At 36.5% G+C, this 19,262-nt stretch overlaps 1 protein-coding gene across 2 annotated transcripts in view; it reads left to right on the top strand.

Annotated features, from left to right (window-relative positions):
* The window catches only part of LOC139994487 (uncharacterized), a 174,711-nt gene that overhangs the window by 101,410 nt on the left and 54,039 nt on the right, over positions 1-19,262 (top strand). The window lies entirely within an intron of this gene.

The raw sequence follows: 19,262 nt of genomic DNA, 5'->3' as shown, positions 1-19,262 counted from the left end.
CTTTTGTACTAGCGGAATGGGACACGTAATATTTTCAGTGGATTAATTAAAAGGCAATCCTGTCGTCGTGCTGTCTCTTCAACTTTTCTTGGTCCTATCGTATAGATTTGAGTATCTTTTTAAAATGTCTGATTCTCTGATCAATTTAATTTTTCTATTAATTTTTCAGAATATTTATTACTTTGTAAAAATTTGTTTACATTCGTTTTTAAAATTATTAATAATTGCGTTAGTAAGGGATTTTATATTACTAGAAACATTATGAAAAGAAATATTTATTAATATATGGATTTTTTTTAATTCTCCACAATAATTTGCAACGTGTAAAAAAGATAACGGATATTTATCTTAGATTGCATTCTCGTGGTATATATGTGAGAATGCGAAAGATAAGTGGACGAAGAATTTAATAATGCATAAAATGAATCCTGTAAGTAAATTAGGGAAAACAATTAGAATGAAATTACAGTATTACGAAAACTGAATGGAAATATTGAATATAGTATGAGCACGTGGGTTATGTAATTATTACAGCAGATATGACCATATCACTATGCATGAAATCGGAGCATGCAACACTTAGCAAATAAGTATAATATTATCATAATTATTCCATTCAACCGCACTCGACAAATGTTTATTAAACAACAGCCATTACTAATATAATTATCTTTTTACCATTAACGTTAATTTTTAAGTTTAATATTTTATCACATTAGTTTCATTAAATAACAGATAAAATAATTCGTTTGTAATGCGAACAACAGTTTACCTGTCTCTTTCTGAAATCAAAGTATCAACCTCTGCTAATAGAACAGAAAATGTTCATTAATTGAAACGACATTAACCAATGTGATCGATTAATTGATGGCAAATAAAAGACGTTCTCTTGGAGTTCATAGTTGGAGCATACATATAATACTTGGCTGGCTAAAGAGCTTTGTTTCTGCAACTCATTGTGGAACAACTTCTCCCATAAGTACTTACGTGGCACTCATTGTGTGCTACACGTACACAAGTAAAATCGACACAGAATGTATGCAACTCTTGTTTAATTTACATTATGCAAGACTAATGCCATTTCCACGCCTATTTAAGTCGACGTGTTCAGCTTAATCAAAGCATGCCCTAAATTACTACGCTGAAGTTAAAAGCGATAGCGAAGGCTATTAGCTGCAATATCTAGCGTGTCGTTCGGTATACCGTTAAGAAGTACAAGGATTAATTATTATTCAAACGTAAAATTGGTAAAAATATTTAGGCTTAGATTTATCTAAATTAAAAATTATCCAAACATCATTCGCACTAGATACTTTACATCAGCGCGTTTTCATAAATATATATTTAGATATAAAAATTTTATATTTAAAAAAATTATCACGATTTTAAGAGCTTCCGTTTATCCTTTATCTTTTATTTCTCTCTAGATTTATGTTTTATAAATTTTGAATTATTATCAAAGCCAGAAACAATTCAACGTTAAAGTGATTATTTTAAAAGTATGTCAAAAATACGCTTTTTTTCACTCTTTTTACAGACAAGATTTTAAAGCACAGGGAATCGATCGAAATGATGATATGATATGATATGATATAAAATATAAATTTTATTGTCCTTTCTTTACCGGATTAAACATTTTCCCAGTAATCTGTTAAATTCAACGTTTCAACGTCATTTTTACAAAATTTTCTATTATGTGTGAAACTTTATATCCTGAAGTTTGCAGATTTTTCTTTATAAAGCTTCTTTTGTCGTAGAAATCAACATATTCGAAATCATGATTCATTTTCTACTATCTTCGTTGCGTGCTTCTTTCATACATCTTTCTTTGCATTTGAAAAGATGCAGCTCTACAGAAGATGATCTTATATCTGCGTCTGCCTTTCCATTTTCAACGATATGCTTTCAGGCAAGCAGACAAAACTACGTACATAAACAGCATTTAGATTGTAACAACGTCACTGTCAGGACTTGTTGCCCTTATGAGAATTTATCGAAATTTTCTCTTCGCGGTTGTCAGTTTTCTCAAATAATTTCGTCCATTGAAAAACTATTCCACGTCCTATCAGTCGCAGCTTAATTCCTAGCTGCGTAAGACACGATGTTGCTAGAATGAATTCCTTCCCTTGGCATAACAAATTTAATTGTACATCTCTGAATATTTCTTTTATGTACGTTTCTGCATGATGTCTTAAACGTTGTGAGGTGAATAGGCCGTGATAGTGCAGTAGTTGCTGATATGTTTGATGAGACAGGTTCTGCTGCGAGTCGCCGGTGTCTCTGCTGGGATACCGCTGTATTTTTCTTCTCATTTCCTGGGTCGTGGAAGAAAAATCGAATTCCGAATGTTCGTAACCTTAGGCGCTAACCACTGCGTTTATCGTCGTCCGACGCTGAGTTAGTGTCGAGCGGAGGTATTTTGCTGTCGAGTGCCGCCACAGTTGCAATTTATCAAAGACGAAAAATTAAACAAACATTTTTAATTAATGAATGCCGGTTTTGAGACCTTCTACACTTCATATACTTCCATGAAGAGAATAACTACAAATTGGTAATATATAAAAGACAAATACTCGACGATGGTTGAGTGAATTTTGTAAAAATTTCAGTTTGCAATTGAAAGCGCTATCGACCTGTATTGATCGAGTGCAGTGCTTATCGTTTGTTGTTAGTGGAAATTATCTATTTTCAGTGTGCGTGATGATACACACGAACGTATACAGAGTGTCCGCCCAGTCAGCTATTCAAACTTCGCACGCGTGATTAACGAATTATTCTGACAAAAGATGTCACATATACTATAAGTTTGTTTTAATATTGAGATTAACATTGTTTCTGGTGATTTTAATTATGAAGCTTCCTAATAGAAGATATTTCCTAATAATAATAAGTTAAAGCTTGTGTATGACATTCCGCCTTTTATACTTCATTTAAACGTTCCAATAGAATTTATGGTGCTCGATATTTATGGTGCAACGTGTGAATTGATATACATATAGGTTATTATTGCCAATTAATCCAATGAAAAGCCGTGTAACATTATAAAATATGGTTTACGACATTGATTTATAGTGAGTGTATATAGTAATTCGAAATAGTAAACGGGTACTTTGTTAGGCTATATATCATAGAGACACAAGTAAGAGCGAATTCTACATTAGAAAATTTGATAGAAAATTAGAAGGAAAAAATGGTATAGTATTTCGTATTAAAACAGAAGTAATAGTCATGTAATAGTTATTAGATCAGTGTATCACTTCTGTTTTTTTTTCTTTTTCTTTTTTTTAAATATCCTGTTGAACGAGTACAGAATTTATTGAATATCTCATGTAAACATCTCATGTATGAAGTGTAAATAAATTGTATGTCTATGTGAGTAGTTCTTTGGAAAAATGAAACAGATAAAATTCTTATAATATTTACTCTTGATTAAGGAAGGAAACGTATGATTAAATGTTAGGGCGTTACGAAAGTTATATTTTTGAATAAATTTGTAGAAATATTTTTTATATCCGTAATAGAAATTATAGGAATCTCTATGGTGTTTCGCCTACATACTGCATTGCTGAACAGCAATGATGCAGCATCGATGAATGCAATATGTCGATGTATTCTTAAGATTCAACCATCATCGGTGAATTGTATTTTCCATGACTGAATCACAAAATAGATATATGCATGCATGTGTACGAGACTACCTGTCTCGTGTTCTGTAATACCGATTTCGTACATATTCAACTCACTCATCAAAGGCGATAAATATACGATTGAATGAAATAACATTCGCCTTGAACACTCGCATTTCAATAAAGAATAGAATGAAAGAAAGCGATGATGCCACTTGCATTGATTAAATGCAGGCACAAATATTGACTACATACAGATTTACTAAATGTTTGAACGTCAAGTTTATCGTGGATTTAATTGAGATGTCAAGTGTATTTTACCTCTAGTCAATAATAAAATCTGTTACCAATACTTGGCAAATTGAGGAGGTAATTAAAGGAGAGCAAGTACTATCGAGTGATAAAACAGTAACAGTTATGAATATCTACTTTATCAACACATTAACTTTGCTGATACCTGCATACTGTATTACCAACATAAACCGTAGGTCGGTAACTGTAGATTGTCTATGCCACGTGGCTTGCGACACGAAAATAATATGAGGAATTACGTGACCATCACTCGAAATAGTAGGACGTGAAAATTTATTGAATATCACGCCTATTGTGTACCCAGTGAGCTTTAAAAATATATATACGTACGTGCATATTTTAATAAAATTTTGAAAGCGTTGTTGAGTCGGTAAACGTAAGCCATGTATTACGTAGTTGACGCGTGCTCTGATAGGTGGCATTACATGTTCGTTCGAATGATAAAATTTGAATTATCAGGCGAATGAAATATTAAGTTAAAAAATTTTATTACACGACAATTTTAAAAATCTGTGACACTATCTCAGATATATAAAAATACGTTTAACTCAAATTCAATACACTGAATCTTAGCGCGAAGATCCTTCACAATTATTTATTTATTCCAAAGTACGTACAAAGAATCGTCTGGCCCAAAGCTTTCATACTCGATTAACTGCTTCCGAAGTTTCACCTAAAACTATTTCCTATGAATACATTTTGACATTCTATTCTAATCATCTCTGTTTCCGTCTAGTTAGTTTGAAGTTCTAATTCAGGCCCTTGCTCAAACTTATCTATTCATTCATAGTTCTTAAGTAGGTCAAAAATGTTCACCGTCGTATCTTCTCGTTTTGTATTACAAAATTCCATTAGCCTACTTTTCATATACCAATGCTTCGGTTAGAAATAAAATTTGCATTTGTAATTCTACATCATAATTCGTAACTTCACCACACGTTAACAACGTGTTAACTTTCTCGCGCATTCGCAAACCGGTGAGATATCATTCCCCACTCGCACGTTAGTCGATCGATTACAAAATCGCGTCGTTCCCTAATATTAATTTCCCTTGATTTTGGTTCGCCTTGTCGAGCAATCGTAGCTTCATTTGCGCCTAGTTAGTTCCATGTAAATAAGGAATATTAACGAAGCCATTGATCCAACGAGATTTACAAAGCGTATAATTTTTATTCTCTACGTGATTACGTCTACCGGATATTTAAATCGACGGCGATACGATCGAACTTTTTCGGTAACTAAAAGCCGAATACAAAATCTCCATGACACACTGGCGAAACAGAAAAATCGAAATCAGAATGCGATTGTCCCTTGGTAACCTGTATTCGACGACTCGATGAGAAATTAGCGATTCTAAGCAGTTTCTTTTCTGTGCACACGCACTGCGTTTACACACGTGTTCGACATAGCCAACGTTCGTTAATTACTTGGCGCCAATGATACCTATTTGAATTTCCTATTTCTTACGTCTTATCGATCGTCGTGACATGTTCTTTATGGCAGCGTCGTGTCTGTTCTGTTCGAAGAATAACGTTTCCTCGTTCGTTTCTAGAATAATTAAATAGTCGTAGCACAGCCCTCAAACTCGAACTTTATTTTTCTTCGGGTTGGACGAGGGTACGCGTGAAATATACGGGTAGAAAATGAATTTGTTGTTTTTCCATATATTATAGACATTGTTAAATTCGTTCGCGTTATCGATAAAAGGTATAAATACTCTAAGAAATTTTCTACAACGTATTTTGCATCTTCGAGTCGTTATTATACAGAATATGCGTCAACTATGCACAAAATTTGAAGCAAACCGATGACCCGAATGTTACGCGTTCCCTGTGTAAAGCAATGGCATACGCTGCGAGCCATTAGATAACGACCGTTTCCTTTACTATCAGACATTCAAACACGTTATGTTATCAAACTATTTTATTTTATATTTTAAATTGGCCGTGATATTTTAAATGTCTGGGAGTAATGTTACGTTAAATTAAAAATTCCATAATTAATCTCAATGATAGCAATTTAAGAGTAACTTCGAAATTTTTCTGAAACAAAATTCTAAACCTTCGAAAATAACAACCTTCGTACATCACTGTATAAAATTCTACGTCAAATGTACGATCTTTCGATCGCGACCTTAAGATACCTACGGTTAAAGAAAAAATATGCAAATTCAGTAATAGATATACCATAAGAATTAACAACCACCAAAACCCACTTAGTTACCCAATTAATCGACACGACGGATCAGATTCACAGGCTAAAAAGACATTACCCTCTAGATTTAAACATTAGATTCAGCTAGAATCAAACATACGATGATCATCTATTATTCACGCCAGAATAATTTACTTATAATTCTCGATGAAAATTCATTGTAAACTACTCGCAAATAAAAAGAAAAGTACGATCTATATCGAAACACCCTATATACAGCCACGAAACATTAAAAAATCACGGCACTGGCATTCAAATTTTTCCTCGAAAGAATGACACATCCCGTCCTCTCTTTCGACCAAACGAAAAGAGAAAAAACGCTTGGAGAGTTCCGATAAAAAATGCTCGATAAGCTCATTATCGCAAACGCAAGTTCATCGCGAGTTGGGGCGTCGCGTCTCCTCCGTTGTGGCGGAGGCGAGCAGCGAGCAAAGCGATGGTGCGTGCGCGATCGAGCACGCGAACGGATCCTAAAGTCATGGAGGCGGGAGCAGGTGGCACCCGCATTCGAATCAAACGAAAAAATCCCAGGAAGAAATAAGCGGCTAGGCTGGACGAGGCTGCCACACCGGGGCAAATTTAATTGACCGTTCGTTTTATTTGAACGTTAGTATGGAATTAAATGGCGATACTCGCCGGACGAGGTTGCGCGTCCACGACGAGGACAAAAGTGGCGTCCTCGTCGTCGTCGTCGTCGTCGTCGTCGTCGTGGTTCGATGATAAGATCGCGCGATTAAAGGCTTCAGCGACTCTAACAACGCCGGGGAATCAGGTGTACAAGTTGTAGCAGACGAGGACACGTGCCACGAGCAACGCGAATTAATTGGATAGAAAATGATGGGAACTCGAATTGGTTAATAATCTCTTCGATATGATAATTCGTGTATTTAGAAGTTTTCATTTTTATCGCTTACTGTGTGACGATGTTTTATTCATTCGTGTGGAGGGCAGATCACGTAACTTGTGGAATTAAACGTGCGAAGAAATGTAATTAGCAATTATTCTGTTCTACTCGGATTTGTTTATGATTAGAGGAATAAAATTTGTAGGAATGAAGTATTTGAAAATTTTGGGAAGAAAATATCTTTAGCGATGCAATTGTGAAGAATAAATGCGAAGAGATGGGGAAGATCGATATTATTAATGTTAAAAACAATTTAAATGTACGATGATAATGATAAAACGAGATATTATCCCAGTTTGTAAAAAAAAGAATAAAAGTCATAAATAAAAAAAAAAAATGATTAATTCTCGTGTAAGGATAAATGAAAAAGGAAAGACGTAAAAGGAAAGAAACTGGCTCGAACTCGTAAAAAAACACAATTTGCTTGAAATGTGGACCACAGCCAGTTTCGGCGTGAAGCTTTCATCGGAGCCCGCGTTTTACGTTTCAATCATGCTAACGATACATTTTCTGAAACATTATGCGGAGTACATTGCAACGAAATTGCAGTGCGGCAGCTCGTACTGGAGCAAGTTCGTGTGTTGCACCTGCAAAACGAGGCAGAACTAATGCAGCCATCTTGTTCGATCGATGTTGCGCACGAAGGAAAAAGTTTATAACGTATAACGTAAAAGACTCGAGTTTTGCGATATTCCACCTATGGTATAAACATGGATAAACAATATCCGCGCAGTTTTTCTTCGAAATTGTGCCCTAGCAAAATGCTGCCGTTCGTTTATAATTTGTAAAATACAATTTTTTTTTAAATATGCGTGTATCTACAAATATGATTTTCAAGACACTTTTCAAATAATAGATATTTTTAATCATTAAATTAGGTTGACAATTATATCTTTAAATTTTATATTTATCAATTACCCGGCGTTGTTAATTAGGTAACCATTTTCTTACGGTCAAGACTGTTAAAGAAGGCTAAAGACTTTGTATGCCTTCGATCTAGTTGTATTTAATCGCGGTCACCATAAACAATTTCTAGTCAAATTATTACATATAACTCGTACGTAGTCGGATATAACATGTATTATTATAATATAAAAAATTTATCTGATAATGTATTTATACTATAATATATAATACAATATAACGTAGAGTAATATAACAACAGATAATATAATATGATTAACAATTATTTTCTTCGTGGATGGCGTACAATTATTTTATACATTTAATCGTGCAGTTGAAATATTAATTGTAAAATTTTCGAAAGTACTTTTCACTTTCGTAATTAACGATCTTACAAAGAATTTAATGAAAGTATAAAATTACTATGCATATTCGCAATAACAGTCAAATGCGCCTTTCCCGAGTGTTTTCTTTTTTTTTTTTTTTTTTTAAGAAACGGATAGCGAACGAGTAACTCATTCGAAGAAATGTTAATTGAAGTGTAATAACTTTTGATCAACGAAACAATCTTGATAAAGAGTTGAAGTATACTGATTTCTATAATTTAGTTTCAATTATTCGAATAGAAAGTATATGGATAATTAAAAAACAAGAGTGCTCGAAGGCGTGTAATCACAAACGTAAACAATTTATAGTGATTATAAACAGAGCTGCTCCAGACCTCAAAAATAGCTGCTTAGAAGATACTGTTATAGAAACTCGAATCTATTCTTAACCTGAGCCCAAAATGCTCTAAATCCTGAATCCAAAAATACTGTTAACTAATCTTCTTTTCACGTAAGAAACTCCATGTCGTTGAACTTGAACATCTTCGTGTAAAATCACACAAACATCACGTGATAAGTCCACTTCCGTTGATTTTCTGATCTTCACCGATGGCTAAAAAATAGTACGTAAACCTAAACAAAACGCAAGTAATATTTTTGAAATATCCAAACTTATGACAAATGTACGTGTGTGTTTGATTTCAAAATCGCTTAGAAAGACTCCTTTGCTGATATAAAGTGTTAAAATAACTGCAATATAAAAATTGAAAAGTCCGATCTACGATCTTGGTACACATATACATATTTTACAATGTACAATGCGCCATTGAATTTCTGCTTGAGAATCTTTCGACATCCACGATCGTTATTCCGATCTTTGCGACATAATTTACATGTCCCTGCTGCTACGAAGCAACACAATCGTATTTTTAATTGTCTGTGCGCGAAAGAGAGGCGAACAGAAGATCACGAGGAGATCGTGGAACGTCATCGCGACAACCCTTTGCAGCAAGAAGCGTTCAGGCTAACTACGATCGCGTAATGGTTCCTCGGACGGTTGTTTCGCGCGTCGCGGCGCGTATTTTAATGCAACAAAATTGCTGGTCTGCAGGCCGGGCAAGGGTGAATTTCATACACCTGCATGATTTTATATACACCTGCGGAAGAGTTGTACGGTTAAAGAGCGCGAGACGGCAGCCATGTCGCGCGTAAAGTGGCAAGGTTAAACCGTACATACGCGACTTCTCGTCAAAATGGAAAGGAGGAGGCAACGAGACGAGGACGGTAAAAACGAAAAAGGGCGGAGAGAAAATAAATGCTCGCCGCTTATAAATACTTTTTCCATCGAATGGCAGAACTCGTCGTACCTCCGGAAATATTTGTTCTGCTACATAAGTTTCAGATATACATCCGTGCAACCGGCGTCGCATTCGAATAGATACGCATCCGTTTCGACGTTGTTGGGGAGGATGAATTAATGAGAGAGGTAGAGATGAAGGCCGACGTATATGAGCAGCATGATTGTACAGGATTTATGAAATGCTTCGACTCCCCGTTTTTAATCCATTGAGCATCAACGTCGCGTTTAACGTTTCATTTGCAATTTTTTCTTTTCTTCCTTTTCCTTTTTCAAACGTTGACTTCTTACTCGCTTTTCGAACATTGTTACGATAAGAGGGAATTTCAAAAATTCCTTTAGTGTTTTGTTCTTCGATCGCTGTTCTTGCGCCAACGTTCTATAATTTTATGAAATTTGAAGAAATCTAAGTTTTATTATTCGTGATTTGTACAGTAGGTTTCCGTAGTATCCAGTAATAATTATTATATTTAGATACGTTTTCGAATGGGTATTGACACGTCTACACAATTTTTATTTCACTGTTTGGCTTAACGACTTCTGCTTGACTTCTTTGTGCAACTCCCCGTTCACAGTACGATGTGTGCGATGGTAGTGTTTGGTTTGAAATTAAGTTTAATTAATGGTCGTCAGATGGGAATGGAACGTGAGTACACGACACGTAACATGCAAGTTGGAAAATTTGGATCCAAGTGAGATCGATTAAGTAAGGTCCGAACGAGGCATTATTGATTTAGCAATTTTCTAGGAGAAATCGTAGTAATTTACGTGCAGACGCTACTTTTAAAAGACATACAGATATTTGCAATTCTAACTTTGATAATTTGATGTTTTAAACACTTCGTATTGTCGTTGTATTCGTAAAATCTTGCACCAACGGCGTAAACAAAATTAATTATACACTTCTTTTAAGAAATTTAATCAAAAAATTCATTTACATATTCTAAAGCACGTATGAAAATAGGGAAAGTCAAGAAATATCGTGTTGCAAAAGTTCGCTAAAGTAATTATACCAATCTGAAAGAGATGGCTAATTTAGAAGTACACAAATTAATCTTGCAACAAAATTGTTCGAAATTACGCTTACCCAACTACATTGCCAAAGAATATACGGAGATCGAATCACACTTTTGCGTGCGTGGAAATGTACGATGAATTCAGCACCGTATGCAATTAAGGAAGCCATAATTAGAATGATATCTCTGCAGGGAGCAACAATTTCCGAAAAGATAACGGCTCGAAGACAGAAAAATCGAGCTCGTATCGTTTTAGGTGCGATATACATGAGACTCGTTAAAAAAGATTGTGCAACCTTCTTTAATCCTTGATCCTCGTCCCTTTGCTGTCCGTATTAAACATCGCTTTACAAGCCAAGCGTACAGTTTGAAGAATCGAGCTTTGTCAATCAGCTATGCGATTGAATGGAGAAAAACGATTGATGTTAAAGAAGGACCAAAGAGGAGAGAAGGATCATTGTACTGTTAATATCCTTCAATCTTCAGGATTAACCGGCAACAGCCTTGAGCGGTTAGTATTAGAGAAGCACAGTGTAATCAGGATAACGGAATTTACTGCAACGTCGTAACTGTGAGCGGTTGAAGATTATTTTATACTATAAAAAAGACTATAAGAATGAATTTCTCTCCCTCTACCTCTCTCTTTTATTGTTGATCAGGTGATTATAGAGTAATACGTAGCAAATATTTCAGGTATAATAAATCTAGTATAATAGTAGTATAATAATTCTATTCTAGCGATTTATACGTATGTTCATGCCGACACGAAGAATTTATTTTACTATTATGAATTTTATTTATGGAGTTCCTTTCGTGGCCACTTTATTTCTCGTTTCTCCCCTGTAATCCCTTCCCAAGTATATTAGATTTCGTATCATTTAGCAGTAGCTTCGTATAATTATACAAATTTGATATTATGAAAATGAAGTGTAGAAGCTGATAAAAAAACGCTTCGTTGAAAAATAGGGCTATGTGCAAATACGTTTTGTAGCCACTGAACGTAAAGGGTGCAAACTCTTAAAAAAGTCCATTCGAAAAGTGTGTGTGTGTGTGTGCAAACAAATATAGAAAAAAGAAACGATAATCGCAGGAAGAATAAAGAAAACAGGCTTTCTCGTATTTTTGAAAACGTTTCAATTTAAGAACAAAATGATAATAAAATATAATTACTAACGAAGTTAACATATCTGCTCCCTTTATGCGAAGCATAATGAATATACAGCCGGGGTAGCTGTAGATAGCTATAAAAGTTTATGTCAATTTGTGACAAATTGGTTCAACAGACACTGGCTTTCTCCATATCCAAACTGGTTTATCACGTAACCAGCAAAAATGGGTTCGTGGAACTGTACACGAAGCCAGATAATATCGCAAAGTTCCACCAACCATGGTTCGAACTTTGCGAGCTGATGGTGGCTGGTTTTTTGTCGAATCATCTCCGGACATCGAAAGCTGTTTCGCTCGTTTCCGTACGCGTCTGCAACAATGTTGCACATCGAAGACGCCAATGAGTCGGCGAATTTTGGACAAAAGAGGGTAGAACCAATCTAAGAAATCTGAAATGAAGCGAAGAGAGAGAGCTCTGTGTGCGGATAAACCGGCTGCGAACGTTGAACGAGCTTATCGTCGAGCAAAAAATCAAAGTGAAATGTTTCATTAATTTCACGCGCGCGTACTCGCAACACGAAGTTTGAAGGCTGATGGAAGGTCGATCTTCGTTCTTCTTGTTGCGATCTCGAGCTTGAGCATCATTATTGAGCTGTACCTATCGTTTTATACATTCGCGATAATCGAGGTTCACGAACAAGCCGACGACCTTGTTCGTAATCTTTTCATCACATAACTGTGAAATAAACTGCGTTAAATCATAAATTAATTTAAATTAAATTGATTATAGTAAAGCACGATATGGAAAGCCTGCGTTAATGTTGCAACAAAGTTGAATGATACAGATCCAAATATAAAGAGAATAGAATCAAAGGAATATTGTCTACGATTGAAAAATACTACTTTTTTTTTTCTCTTACTGCAACACTAGAATTTTACAATTGAGTGAATTAACAGTATTGATCGAAGGCGCTGCTGCAATAAGAAAACACTTTTCAGTAGTATGAATAAATCAACAAAAGTCAACTAAACATCGTTGAAAACCATATCGCTTTTTGAAACGTGCTAAAGATTCATAGTCAACTAATATTCGTAATAAAAAACTTTTGCAGCTTTGAAAATAAGAACACGTGCCACGATCTTGATATTACGTTTGGTAGAGATAAACGGCGACTTTCTATCATAACGACGACCTGGCTATAACACAACTCATCTGTCTTGCCACACGCGGCACCAAAATCGACACAAAAAAAATCATTTAGTGATTACACCTGCGTTCGATGGTGTTGGTTTGCACCTGGAATTCGGTGGCCCAATTCGGTGAAGGTAATCCGGGCCACCTATCTGCTTCGCATTTCCACGATGACATCGCTTCGCGTTCCAAACGCAGGAAGTAAAAGTAAGCGTCGTACAATCCAGGTGAAACTTTTCGTAGTCGTGATGATGGACGAGAGGCAAGCGTAAAAGACAGGGAAGGCCGGCTTTTCTGTTGTGTGTTATTCGTGCAAAAGGCTGAGGGTTCGAGCTCCTATGGAGTTTCGACTAATCCAGCTGGTAAAAGAAGAAAAGAGATCACCGGATCTGCCTCTTGTTCCTCTTCCTTTTCTTCTTTTCACCGAGCAAACTTGCCACCCTGTCCCTTCTTACATTTGCGCACAGTCGTCTTCTCTTCCCTTTTTCCATCTGGTCTGCATTCTTCACGAGGCCTTCCACGAAAATCCCGCCGACAAGTATGAAAATCCGGAATACTTCCGACTGATTGTCGGATTTTAAGAAAACCGAGAGACAGATTCGGTCCCAGCAGACTTGAAAAATGCGTGTCGTTCGAGGTATGACCGAATCGATGCGTTTGACTAAACTGAATGATTTTGTGACGTATCGCGGTCATAAGAACGGAAAACCTGAGAAAATGTTGTGGGATGGTTAAGAAGTTCGAAGATTATTTTCTCAGATGGTTTTGAAATAATAATATTTCTTTGGCTTTTTTTTTGTACTTATGATTATTCTTTACCTTCGTTAGAGTCGTACTCGAAGGAAATAGACGTATTACCTACTTGGTAAAATATCGTTGGTTAGAATGTTCTATAATGTATGCAATGTTCAATTCACCCTTAGCAAAAGCCACGTGTGTATGATTGATGACCCTATCAAACTTGCTTGAAAATGATCCTGCTTGATCTTACTTTGAATAGTTTTTCCATCGAGAACCAAAGCCTTCCCTTCCATTTTAATGCGTAAGATGTGATTTTTCAAATTTCAAACCTTAGATCTCATACTTTGACTACATACTTTAAGTTCGTGCATACATGTCGTTGCTTGACATTGATAGTGGCGCGAAAACTTAAACTTTAAAACTTTTAAACTACGAGGCTTTTTAAAATGTACAGCTTCGAAAATACTAAATAATTGCCCTCTGACGGGATACTGATAAAATTATAAATACATAGTTTTACACGATAAGAACAGAAACATAGGTCTTGTATGCAACAAAAGTAAATTTGAAATTTTTTTACTTGTGCCACTATTATTATGCTGTTATTAGCGTTACCCTTAATTAAACAGCGAAGTGTACAGTACAATATTTTTACCGGAAACGAAACGAAAAATATTAAAAACACAGCTTCTTACTTCGTCATTTCCAACTCCTCCGCTTCCTGTGTTGTGAGAAAAAGACGGTCAAACCCTACCCTCGATTATTTACACAGCATTCGCGGTCACTTGTTCGCCAACTGTTCTGGACCTGTTTACTCGACGTGTATGGGACGTTTATCGTCACGTGTTGCGAGAAAGTTGGTTGCAAAACAGAGCGCAAGAAAAAAGAAAAATAAAGCCGAATGAAAGGAAATAAAACACGGACGTAACACGTGCGAACGAATATTCATACAAAGTACAGTGTGAAATATAACTTTTGCTAATTGATCCATAAAGGCTGAATCAAAAAAGAAGGTAAAATTTTTCCCTCTTCACGTTTTCTTTTTACCATAATTGCTCGTAATTTATACTCAGAATTGAACTCAGAATTAATGCTTGATTTTTTGTTGTACGGAGGTTGCCTGACAGCTAACAATAAGAAATTACATGTATAGGGTGTCCCGTAGTATCGGGGATCCACCTCGGCGATGGATTTTGCATACGAAAACAAAGGAAACGAGTTTATATATACATATACCCTATTTCATCTTGTTTTCGAGTCATAGCGAGTTTCTTTTCCAACAAACTTTATCTGCGTACACCTTCACAAGAGGTGACCAACATGACCTCCTTGCATCCGAGCACAAGCCTGGAGATGTTTTACCACTGACTGTCTTAACCTTTCCATTTCTCCAGATAGTGTTCTGATTTTCTAAATATACTGTACATTTTTGAACTTTTAAATTCCACATAAATCCATAGAAATCCGCAGTCTACCCATAAAAAATTCGAATTAAATTTCTCTCGAGGACTATAACTCAGCTTCTACGGACTCGCTTATCCAATCGTTCGTTACTCGCAATAGAATCGTCAATAACAATAAAAAGCTACATATAAACGTCACGAGAAGATTCCGAGTTCGCGAAAAGGAATAGAAATTACATGGTGAAACGACGAGTTCCTCCGTTTAATAAACTACCCCCGATACAGCAGGAGGGTGCTGCTCCGCGTCGATAGGATTCGTCACGAGGATCCTATTCCCCTGGCGGATCGATGAATATTTATCTTCCGTATGGAAGCGACAGATACGTTCTCCCTTCTTTTCGTCCCCCTTCCTTCTTCCTCTTCGATATTCATTGGACGTTTGCGCCACAAGGTAGAAGAACCTCTACAAACCATGGCCCATTAGGACGAGAAGGAATGGGTTAAAGGCTCTCTCGGTTCCTTCGGTATATAAAGGAAGATCGCGAAATTCGCAGCTGTCGCTCTCTCAGCACCTGCCTCTCCTGCGATCGATCTTCTCTCTTTCTCGCGGTGTGGTACGCGCGTGTGTGTGCAGGTTTGTCCGTGTTACAAGCGTGTATTGGTGCGTAAGATTTTACATGTTGTTTACCTGCAGGCTGGTCCCGGTATACCGATACGATTTACCGACACGTCGTAGGAAGTTGCTCGTAGGAAGGAGTTAAAGAGAGAAAGAGGGAGGAAACTGGGTACATATGGCGATGACGGGGATAGGAGAGGATACATGTATCTGATCTATAGCATACTACAGGTCCTTTTTTCTCCGATGCCACGTTGTTAAGTAATACGAGCTACTTTTTGATACTTAGCGACGCTCCTGAGACTTCTAAGGTGTGTGAAAAATTGCCAGAAGGCGGCTTCCTTCCAAAGTAGCGCGCGGTTTTGCTTGCTTCTGTTGCTTTTCTCTTTATATTCTATTATTATTGTTTCTTCCGTTATTATTTGTTTAGAGGTATGTATAGAGGTTGCATATAGGCTCGTTAAAATTCAATGAGTATCTGCGAAGTAACAGTCGTACATTAAGAGGAACAAGTTTGATAAAACGTAAAGATCGGAAGTTTCGACTGACCGCTTGTGACAATGGGGTGGAACCACTTCCATGGCATCAGGGATTCTATTTATATTCTTGCGCCGATCTCTCTCTCGTCTCCCTTCTTTCATTATACAGATACGTGACGTACATAATACTCGTCTATCATTACCAAAATCGACTATAAAAGGTGTGCACAAAACACATTTGCAACTATTGCAACTACATAATAAATTTACGGATAACTATTTTTTAACTATTCTTATTTTCATATCGGCTATTAGATATTAGAGTGATAGGCTATTAGAGTAATATTCTTTTAATTTCAATACCTCTTTAACCAATTTTACGACTTCGAACGTCGTCAATGTATTTTACTTGAGAGACACCCGTTACGTGGTACGAGCAACCCTCCAAATGCCATTTACACGAGTCTCGAGACTTTACAACTGTCGTTTGCCTTTGTACGCGATATTGCATCGATTTGCATTTACATTTAAATTCATCAAGCCATCGAAAGTTAAGCGAACGAATGAAAGATGAATAGCCTGATGGAGAATGCGAAATGTTACGCCAGTAGGACAAAGCCACGCTTAAAAGTCGCCGATACTTCAAGTTCTGACTGCGTTTTCTACTCACACCATCGTGTTATGATTCACGATGCATTGTTGCGGGATGCTTTGAAGCGATCTATACCTCAGAAAATTGAAAGAAAGTTTTCGTTGCAATGAAATGTTTCGCATTGCAGTCGGATTTCAAGAGTTTTCGACTCGATTTCACGAAAACTGAATTACGATGTAGAAGTTTAACGACAGTTGTATCAAACAATTTTCACGTCGACTTTTAATTGTGATTTATATCGTGGATTAATAACATTTTCTTTTAAAACCTACGGATCATTTGCACTGTAAGAAGAAGGATTTTATATTTGTGAATCTAAAGCGTAAGAAGTACAATTCTATCTTCGTAATTCCACTTTTAAACGAAACGAAGATAGAGACGTTCCTATTTCCGATTTAATCGCTTAACCTTTGCACGAGGATTTATATCAGTGAACGCTCGCTTCCCAAATGTAACTGTGTCAAAATCTTTAACGCAATTATACATAAATCCATTTATATATCTTGTAATGTCAAAGGCATCAAACGGCGTTCATATCGAGTTCTTTCTGACTTTTAGCCTACTCAGCTATGTACGACCCAGAATGAAAAATATTTCTCTTTAGTTAGCGAACGCATATTTTACGTAAAACTATTTTTCAAATTAGCAATTTATACTAAAAAGTCACAGAAAAATAAATTATAGGATACTTCGTTTAGATGTTTCCTTTACTTTGCTAGTAAGCAACATTATCCATTTAATCTTCCATCGTTATCGTCCGATTGTTAATGAGATTGGAAATTCACAATAATTTCAGCTGATATAACTTTAGTTTACTTAAAATTCTACTCTATATTTTCACTGATGAGGGCTATTAATTAAAAAACCTAAACTGACAATAAATGATCATCCACTACGTATTATACAATCGAAAGTTAGCTCTAGAACGCCAGACATACGACAAGAAGAAGATCCCAGAAGTATACAAAATGGCGAAGAGGGTATAAAAGGAAAAACACTTTCGCGGTAAGGCGTCCAATGCATATCATCGCCCGGACGCATAAAAATAACGGAATGCGATGAATATTCCGCGCGATATCGCTGATAGACGCCAATACCGTTGTAAGTATGTATACACGAGCGTCGAAGCCGAAGAAAAAGCAGCGCGTAAGTACTTACAGGCGCACGCGCGCCACGCTGATGGAAGGGGACGTCGTTCACCTTTTTTTCCTTTTCTGCTGGTCACGTGAATCGGCCTTAAGAAGCGATGTAAGGTGGCGGAGCCATCTGCCCTCAGATTGCGTGGCCAGGAGGGTCGAGGGAGGGACGAATAAAAATCAGGCCCGAAAGCATTACCCAGCTGGCACGCGTCTACCTCGCAGCCATTATCTTTAAACAGGATCACATCGCGAGGACTCCACGGGAGGATTTCTTCTTCTTTCTCCACCTTCCCGGCCCCCTCTACGGAGAGTGTCTTTTCTCCTTCAGCCTACCTCTCCTTTTCCTCTCTCTCTCTTCTTTTCTTCTCTTCTCTTCTCTTTCATCCATCGAAGCTCGTGCTCGTTTTGTTGTCCAGAAGCACCTGCTGCCACCACCATACCGGTGTTTTCATCCTGAAAGCCCTTCGACAAGATAAATATTCCTCGTTCCACCGAGGATTGGCTCAGACCTCTGCTCCTAGGATATCGCTTTCGGCGGTTTCGATTTCGAAAATCACTGAGATTATGAGACATCGACGACAAACCTGCGGCGACTCGACGTATCCTCCCATGTGATTGACGGAAGTTGAATAGGTCAACGAACGAAAAAGTCCAGCGTTAAGGGGTTGAGAATCACGCGAGGATCATTGGGGTGCTTTCTTCAGATACATTTAAATCTGGCTGGCCAGCTTTCTCCAAAGTTACATTTTTGTGAACGACGGTAACGAGGTCATCTTTGACGCATAATATACAATTTTATTTTTATTTCATTTAGAAGATTAGTGTTATATGTGTATGATCAGTTTTATATGATATATATATATATATATATATATAAGAATCTTGTAAGAAGAATCTTGCATTTATTTTTCATTTGGATGAGAAAATGTTGTAATTATAAATTTTATAGGGAATATATTTTATAATTTATATTTGTGATTGTTATGTTGCAGCTTTATTACAAAACGACGGTTATGAAACTAGGATTATTATAAAATTACGAAGAAACAAAGAAACTAATACCATAAAAAAATTAAAATAGGAACAAATATCGTATAAAAAAATTTTATCACTGCAAAACTACCGACGTTACATTAAACGTGTCACGGCCTCTTCGCCCAATAGTAAGTTCTCCGGTTTCTATAATAAAAAGAATTACCCATATTCCATCTCAGTCTGTGGTATATGAAATGAAAGTTTAAAGGTTCAAATCGATCGATCGCGAATTGGGTTACC

The sequence above is a fragment of the Bombus fervidus genome, chromosome 14, assembly GCF_041682495.2.
Source record: "Bombus fervidus isolate BK054 chromosome 14, iyBomFerv1, whole genome shotgun sequence".
Taxonomy (NCBI): Eukaryota; Metazoa; Arthropoda; class Insecta; order Hymenoptera; family Apidae; genus Bombus; species Bombus fervidus.
The sequence above is the reverse complement of the archived record's forward strand: the minus strand, read 5'-3'. Positions and strand labels throughout refer to the sequence as shown.